The sequence below is a fragment of the Gouania willdenowi genome, unplaced genomic scaffold, assembly GCF_900634775.1.
Source record: "Gouania willdenowi unplaced genomic scaffold, fGouWil2.1 scaffold_417_arrow_ctg1, whole genome shotgun sequence".
NCBI lineage: Eukaryota > Metazoa > Chordata > Actinopteri > Blenniiformes > Gobiesocidae > Gouania > Gouania willdenowi.
Genome location: NW_021145177.1, coordinates 93,352 through 102,389, shown reverse-complemented (window position 1 = coordinate 102,389; position 9,038 = coordinate 93,352). Strand labels below are relative to the sequence as shown.

Sequence of the window (9,038 nt, the reverse complement as noted above, 5' to 3'; positions counted from 1 at the left end):
CTGCAGAAAACTGTTTGACTCTCATGCGTGTGAGCCCCGTTATCAAATTGTCTGTCCAGATCTAAGCCACCAGGACGTATGGAAGAAATGCCATGAAGCTACAGCTCATGCGGGCACGGAACGGACTCTTGCTCACATAAGGCGCCATTTCTTCTGGCCAGGCATGGAAAAAGAGGTACAAAGTTTTCAAATAGGGTGTGTCGTGTGTAACCTTCAAAAAGACAGAGCTGAACCTAGGGCCCCATTAAAGCCGATAGAGGTATCGTATCCTCTTGAGGTTGTTGCCCTAGATTTTCTCTCGTTGCGTCGTCCCAATGATCTATATCAGAACATATTGGTTATGACTGACATGTTCACGCGCTACTCATGGGCTGTTGCCACTCGTGATCAAACTGCCAAGACTACAGTCCGTGTAATTTGGTCTACCATAATTCAACCATTTGGCTGCCCATCACGTTTTCATTCTGATCAGGGACCAAATTTTGAATCAGAGCTCATGAAACAGTTATGTAGTATGTATGGCATCTCCAAAAGTCGCACTACTCCTTACCACCCTGCGGGTAATGGCCGCGCTGAGAGAATGAATCAAACTCTGCTGAATATGCTCCGTACTCTTGAGTTTGAGAAACAGAGTAGGTGGCCAGAGCACCTTCCCGAGCTATTACATGCTTACAACAATGTGGTCCACAGTGCAACTGGGTTTACCCCATCGTATCTGATGTTCGGTCGCCACCTTAGGCTGCCTGTGGATGTTAACCTAGGAGTTTTAGATGACCACCCACGTCAGGACTTGCAGGGATGGGTTTCCGAACATCACAAAAAGCTCTTGCATGCTTACGATTTGGCCCGTAAGAAAATGACCGATGCAGCGAGAGATGAGAAAAAATACTATGATCAAAGAGCCAAAGCAAATGCCCTTCTTCCCGGTGAACGTGTGTGGGTACGAGATAGGGACAGGCAAGACCATGGTAAACTCCACAGTTGGTGGAAGCGTCAGCCCCACGTGATTGTTGACCTTGTCGGCGATTCAGGTTTAGTTTACCGTGTTAAACCAGAAAAAGGGGGTAAAGAAAGAACCTTGCACAGAAATGCACTTAAACCTTGCATTGCTCCGACCAACGATTTGCCTATTGAGCCACCACGAACTGAGACTGAAACACCTCAGCTGCCAATAATGTTGTATTATCCTACAGTTAATGTCGAACCTGAACAATTACCCCGTCAATCCACTCGCACCACCAGAGGACAATGCCCCGCTCGTTATAGGAACTAAGTTGTTGGTCCAGGGACTGGCACCATTAAAGTGCGGGGGGGTGTGGGCATGTGGCCATTATAATGTATTTTGATTTGTTTTAGCTCCTTATTTGCAGTTGTGTTGTGTGTTTGCTGTGTTTTTGTTAAACTTTTTTTTGTTAATCAGCATAGGCCAACCCACTACCTTTTGGACAGCTGCTGGTAATCAGCGCAGCTGTGCAGGGCCGTAACTGGCCCTCATATGAGGGATTAAAAGGACATCGGCAGCGAGACAATGTGTGTGTGAGTGGTGGCAGCAACAGCCATCGGCAGGTCTACTAGGACCGGACCGAGCGCCAGCGAAGCGTGAGGAGGGAACGGCGGAACCTGGGTCGGAGGCGAGGAACGGATGCGGTGACGGAGGGAGAGCGAGTGAGCAGCGCCAGGACGAGGAACGGGCGCGGCGACGGAGGCAGAGCGAGTGAGCAGCGCCAGGACGTGGAACGCGGAGACGCGGTGGAGTGTGACATTCAAGGCCTGTTTACTCTATACTGGGCGGTTGCATTCGAGCGCCGCCCAGACGCGGTGAGTCGCACACCTGGGGGGGAGGCACGCGGAGCCAGGATCACTTCTCTCCCACTGGCAGCTGTGTTGTGTCCGCTAGGGTCGGACCGAGCGACAGCGAAGCGTGAGGAGGGAACGGCGGAACCAGGGTTGGCGGCGAGGAGCTGACGCGGTAACCGAGTGAGCGAGCAGCGCCAGGACTGGACACCAGGGCCAGCCCAACGGGGAAGCGGGGCCGAGGGCCGGAGACTCGACACCCAGAGCAGCGCAGTGGCGGCTGCGCCTCCCGTCCAGGCTCAGCCTCTATTTTTAATCTGTTATCTCTTTAGACTCTTTTTAGAATTAGGCCATGTATTTTAATGTTTTGTTATAATAAATTAATCACGTTATTGATCTCTGGTTCCACTGCTCATTCCCTGTAAAAACGAACCTGCCTTATATAAATTAAGTCCTAGTGCTTACACTAGGTGGCGTTGTCGGCAATTGCTAACAATTATTAACTCCTTTAAATCTACCAACCGGCCACAGAATATTCCTCAAACGGCAGTAATGTCAAGACTCCGTAACATTGAATCTCGACTATCCAAAGATCTGGACAAAGCAAGCTCATACTGTGAACAAATGTCAAAGCTAGAGGCAGCTGGATATGTGGTGAAGCTGACTCCTGACGAAGTTCACAGCACCAAAGAAACTTGGTATATTCCTCATCACAATAATTACTCACAATAACAAAGATCCTTTCATTAGAACCCTTCACCACAGTTACAGCTACTATCTTTACCAGGAAGCAACTATTTATTCCTGGTTTTTGTTTCACAGAGTTTTACTGGACTTTATTTACTGGTGATTAGTTTCTATCTCTTCTGCTCCGTGGACCAAAGTGTGTTACTGTTGAGCTGTTGCTTCAAAACAACAATAAAAATAAAGGTGAAAACACTTCTCATGTGTGGTCTTCTGTGTTACAACCAACAATAAAATGTTGGTTGTGTGTTTCTCCCGATAGACATTATCGACGTGATACGTCATGTTTGCCCCCTGTCCAATCAGAGCCTTCCCAACCCCCAGGCTTAAGTGGAATTAACTAAAGCCAAATAAACAGGTTTTCCATGTAAACGTCAGTTCAGGAATTACTATTACCATGTAAACATGAAGCACAAGACTTTAATTCCAAATGACTTAATGCAGAAAAACTAATTCCGTATTAAAAAAAACATCATGTAACCGTGGTTACTGAGGAGTTTAGAACAACCGTTGATATGCTGGGGAAGAACTCCACATCAGAGAACATCAAAGGAACAGCAAAAAGTAGAACTCTAAAAAAGAGACTAAAAGGCAGAACTAAAAACCCAGAGCTCATAGAGCAGATACTTCCTCAGGAGAGAATAAACAGACCGAGTGTAAAAGCCCAAAGCTGCAGATAGGAGAGAATAGGAAACATCTGGAACAGCCCCTGATTCAAAGAAAGACTAATACGTCCCAGAATTAACATCCTTCCCACAGATGAGACACTAATACTAAGCTACTCTTAAACGGTAAATCTCATGTTACAACCATCTATTGGCACAAAGGACAATCTAACAACAAGTGTTGTGCTTAATGATTCTGATTCTTCTCTCCTTTAATATGTCTTTGTTGTGTTTTAATATATGAATCTGTTGTTTTTATATTATTTTGTGTATCATTCTGTAATTTAGTATGTTTCTTTCAGTAATATTGTATAATTTTTCTCCCAGTTTATGTTATTGTTGTCTTTGTGTACGTTATATATTTTTGTTTATTTTGGTATTTGTTTTATGTAATCCTGTATATTTTTCTGTGTTTTGGTTATCATTTTGTTTGTTGTGTCATTTTTGTGTGTGTATTTTAATAGTCTTTTTGTGTGTTTTAAGAGTAATTTTTTGCATTGTTTTGCTATTGTTTTGTGTATTTATGTCATTTTGTATGTTTATGCTAATGGCAGCACAAAATTAGACCAAAGGCTGCTTGTGGCTCCTGTGGCACCAGTGTCCCATGTCTGGACTTGTGTGACACTTCAATAGAGACTCAGAAGCAAGGTTGGGGTCAATTATAATTGTAATCACGCAATTGATAATTAATTACAATTATGGCGTAATCATAAATATAATTTTAAAAATATGTTACTGTCATAATTGTAATTAAAATGTAATTGAGTTTAGAGAATTGACTTTGTCAATTGTAATTGCCATGCAAATTCTCTAAAAACTATCAATTATAAGTTGTCAGTAAAAAGTTTCAAAAACAAAACAGAAAACAAAACTGGGGAGCCATGTTACAGTTCTACACATACAGTATGTAGTAAACAATTAAAATATGTTCCATATCAAGCTTTCCCACATTTTAATAAAAATGGCACAGATACCCACACCAAAAATATTAAAATCTATATTTTCATTGATTAGGAAGTCTTAAGATAACCAAGAGAAAGGAAAGTAATTAGATGATACATATTTGTTTTTAGTGTATTTTACAGCTAATTTAGGACCCGTTTTCATGAGAAACAAAAAAAAAAAAAAAAAGTTAACCTTCATCTTGTATTAGCTTTCTGTTAGCATCTCATATGATAACGGTCTTAAGTCAGTTGTAAAATACATTTTTAAAATGATCTAACCTCAACTAAAATTTAATGAGATTACAACAGCAAAAAAAAAAATTCAATTACAATTACAATTATAACTACAGCATCTTTGTAATTAATTATCAATTACATGATTACAATTATTACTGACACCAACCCTGCTCAGAAGCTGCCAGCTAATAATGGTAATCTAGTTTGTTTTAGTAGTACTTATAATACGTTTCCTTGTGGTTCAGGTTGTTTACCAAAGCAGTGACAGTGCACCAGTCGTGAAGAGTGGGAATAAGATTGACATGGATCATTCCATGAGGATAGAAACTGACCCCCAACCACCTGCTGATGAGTGGTTAGATATCATGGGAAATGGTTCGCTAATGAAAAAGGTGCTGCAGCCTGGAGGAGGAAGAGACAGTTGGCCGGAGCTTGGACAGACTGTGAAGATTAATCTAAAAACACGTCTGTTGGATGGGACGCTGGTCGAGGAGCTGTCGGAGTTCTGGTTCACTTTGGGACACAGAGAAGTGATCCCGGCACTGGATGCGGCGGTGCAACTCATGGGAATGGGAGAGAACGCGGTCATCAAGACAGATGGAAAATATGCAAATGGTTTCCGTGGAAATCTTTACCCTGAGATTCCTTCAAAGGCTGATCTGTCACTTGAGGTGCAGCTGCTAGAAGCTACTGATGCTCCAGACCTGAAGCTGCTGTCCCCCACTGAGAAGATTGCTCTGGCCACCTGCAAGAAGGAGCAAGGCAATGTCCTTTATCGGTGCAGAGCCTACAACTACGCCATCTTCAAATATAGCACTGCCATGGAAATAACAGAGTCCATTTCTAAAGATGATCTTAGGTCTGAAGAGGAGAACAAGCTGATGGAAATGAAAGTGAAATGTTTGAACAACATGGCTGCTTCTATGCTGAAACTAGAAGACTATGATGCAGCGCTAACGTGCAGCAGTGAAGCGCTGATGTATCAGCCCAAAAATGTGAAAGCACTTTTTCACAAGGGCAAGGTTCTGGCGTTGCAGGATAAATACTCAGAGGCCATTCAAACACTACGGAAGGCCCTGGAGCTGGAGCCACGCAACAAAATGGTCCACGATGAGCTCTCCACGATGATGAAAAAGCACCGTGAGCATGAAGCAGCAAAGCAGGCCATGGATGAGAAGATGTTGGAGGACCCGTCCAGCACCCACAAACATCAGGCCATGGATGAGAAGATGTTGGAGGACCAGTCCAGCACCCACAAACATCAGGCCATGGTTGAGAAGATGTTGGAGGACCCGTCCAGCACCCACAAACATCAGGCCATGGATGAGAAGATGTTGGAGGACCCGTCCAGCACCCACAAACATCAGGCCATGGATGAGAAGATGTTGGAGGACCCGTCCAGCACCCACAAACATCAGGCCATGGATGAGAAGATGTTGGAGGACCCGTCCAGCACCCACAAACATCAGGCCATGGATGAGAAGATGTTGGAGGACCCGCCCAGCACCCACAAACATCAGGCCATGGATGAGAAGATGTTGGAGGACCCGTCCAGCACCCACAAACATCAGGCCATGGATGAGAAGATGTTGGAGGACCCGTCCAGCACCCACAAACATCAGGCCATGGATGAGAAGATGTTGGAGAACCCGTCCAGCACCCACAAACATCAGGCCAAGTCAGCATGGGGTTGGAGCTGGAAGTGGCTGCTTGGTGCCACTGCAGTAGCCATTGGTGGCATCGCTCTGTCTGTGGCCATCTATGCTAGAAAGTGATTGAAGAACTGTAGTAATGACACGACTTAAACACTGGAGCACATCTGGCAGAGCATTCTGACCATGTGGTCCATGAGGGTGAAAATATTTATCAGTTTATGACCTCCTCACTGTCACTCTCTGTTCTCTGCTATGTATGTGTGACAAATGCATTTTGTAGAGGAACAAAGGATAATTAATATTAAAAAATATGATTTATTAAATTAAATATGTTGGTTTGCCAGGAGTGCATCTGAAATTGAGGTTTATTAAAAGTTTAAATGGTAAAAAAACAATGTTTACAATGTGTACATTTTTATTTTACAAGCATCTATTCACATAGGTTACAAGCATGATGATGATAAATACAGGGTGACTACAGGTAGGAAGAATATAATAATATATATTTAAGACTTTTTAATACCACCTTAAGAAAATTTAAGACCAAACTTGTGATGGAAATACAGACCAAATGGAAAATATATTGTTTTACAATTAAAGGCATTGATGTCAGTTAATATAATGTACAATAAGGAAAAATGAAAATATTCAGTTGTTTAAGAACATTATCCAAATGTGTTCATTAATGCGGAAAGAAAAAAAACAATATCAATATTTTCCAAAACTATTTTTATTGTAACACAATTCTTACAACATTTAATACCAGTGAACAATAACCAGAAATCAAAACTCACTGGAACCTGTGAGCAAATCAAACACCAAAGTGCTCACTCCCAGGTGTGTCTCATCCACTGATTAAGGATCTGCAGCAGCCAAGGTAAACGCCCACCTAAGGAGAAGGGAGGGGAAGGAAAAAAAAAGGAAGAGGGGGAAAAGTACTGCCACTACTTGGTGCTCCCTGTAGTGGCTGTGACAGTAACCCCCCTCCTAGATGCACCACCTGGTGCACAAGGCATCCGGTCCGGCCGACGGCGGTGGAAGTCTCTAACAAGAGTGTCATCTAGAATGGCTCGTCGCGGTACCCAGCTGCGTTCTTCCGGACCATACCCTTCCCAGTCGACCAGATGTTGGAGGCCACGTCCCCGCCGACGAACGTCAATCAGCCGTCGGACAGTGTACACCGGGGCCTCATCCACCATCCTTGGAGGAGGAGGGGGACGGACTGGGGGGCCCAAGGGACTCTCCCTAGTAGGCTTTATCTGTGACACGTGAAAAGTAGGGTGGATCCTCATAGAGGAGGGAAGATTAAGACGGACGGCACTGGGACCAACTAAACGTTCAATAAAAAAGGGTCCAACAAAACGGGGAGCCAACTTCCTAGATTCAACCCTTAAAGGCAGGTCCTTAGCCTGAAGCCAAACTCTCTGACCTGGTACATAGCCTGGGGCAGGAGAGCGATAGCGATTGGCCTGTTGTGCCATTCTACGACCAGCCTTTAATAAAGAGGTTCTCGCTCTCTTCCAGGTCCTCTCACAGCGTCTCAGGAAGGATTGCAAAGAAGGGATGGCAATCTCCCCTTCCTGAGATGGGAACAAGGGTGGTTGGTAGCCCAGGGAACACTGAAAAGGAGAGAGGCCGGAAGAAGAATTAGCCAGGGAGTTATTCGCATATTCGACCCAGGGCAAGACGTTACTCCATGCAGTGAGGTTGTCAGAGGTCATGCATCTTAGATAGGTCTCAAGTGACTGATTAGTTCTCTCCGTCTGGCCATTGGACTGGGGATGGAATCCAGAGGAGAGACTGACCTTAACTCCCAAAGCAGAACAGAATGACCGCCAAACCTCCGAAGTAAACTGGGGCCCACGATCCGAAACAATATCCACTGGAATGCCATGGAGTCTGAAGACATGCAGGATGAGGAGATCCGCTGTCTCCCTAGCAGAGAGAAGCTTGGGGATGGCAACAAAATGAGCAGCCTTTGAAAATCGATCAACAATTGTAAGAATGGTCGTGTTACCTTGGGACGGTGGTAGACCAGTAACAAAGTCAATGGCGATATGGGACCAGGGCCGATGAGGCACAGGCAGGGGCTGGAGCAACCCCGCCGTAGGCTTATTGGAGGTTTTATTAGCAGAACAAACAGAGCAGGCGGCAACAAACTCACGGGTGTCTTTGTCCAAGGACGGCCACCAGAACTTCTTTTTCAACACCTCCAGAGTGCGTGCGGTACCAGGGTGACATGTAAGCCGAGAGGAATGGGCCCAGACAAGAACCTGAGAACGAACAGAGTCAGGTACGTACAGTAGATTTGGTGGTCCGTTACCTGGATCAGGGTGAAGCTCCAGCGCCTCTTGCACCCTTGACTCAATCTCCCATGTCCAGGATGCCACCACACAATACTTGGGGAGAATCGGCTCGGGTTCACCAGCAGATTCCCCTGCCGCAAACTGTCGGGACAGGGCATCCGGCTTGATATTTTTGGATCCAGGACGGTATGACAGAGTAAACTTAAACCTTCCAAAGAAGAGAGTCCAGCAGGCTTGACGGGCGTTGAGTCTCTTAGCGGAGCGAATGTACTCTAAATTTCTGTGGTCAGTCCAAACGATGAATGGTTGTTCTGCTCCTTCCAACCAGTGCCGCCATTCTTCAAGAGCCAGTTTCACTGCCAGCAATTCACGGTTAGCCACGTCATAATTTCTTTCCGCAGAGGAGAGGCGACGGGAGAAAAATGCACAGGGGTGTAGCTTTTGGTCCACAGGGGAACGCTGGGACAGAACTGCTCCAACTCCCGTATCATATGCATCCACCTCTACCACAAACTGCAAACTGGGGTCAGGTTGGGTCAGAATGGGGGCAGAGACAAAATGTTGCTTTAGATCCAGAAAAGCACGATCCACCTCAGAGGTCCACGAGAATGGCCTATTGACAGATGTGAGAGAGATTAATGGAACAGCAATCTTGCTATAATTTCTATTGAACCTGCGATAGAAATTAGCAAA

At 45.0% G+C, this 9,038-nt stretch overlaps 1 pseudogene; it reads left to right on the top strand.

Annotated features, from left to right (window-relative positions):
• Positions 1 to 3,160: 3,160 nt before the first annotated feature.
• On the top strand, positions 3,161 to 7,304 carry LOC114460179 (peptidyl-prolyl cis-trans isomerase FKBP8 pseudogene; annotated as a pseudogene).
• Positions 7,305 to 9,038: the final 1,734 nt, after the last annotated feature.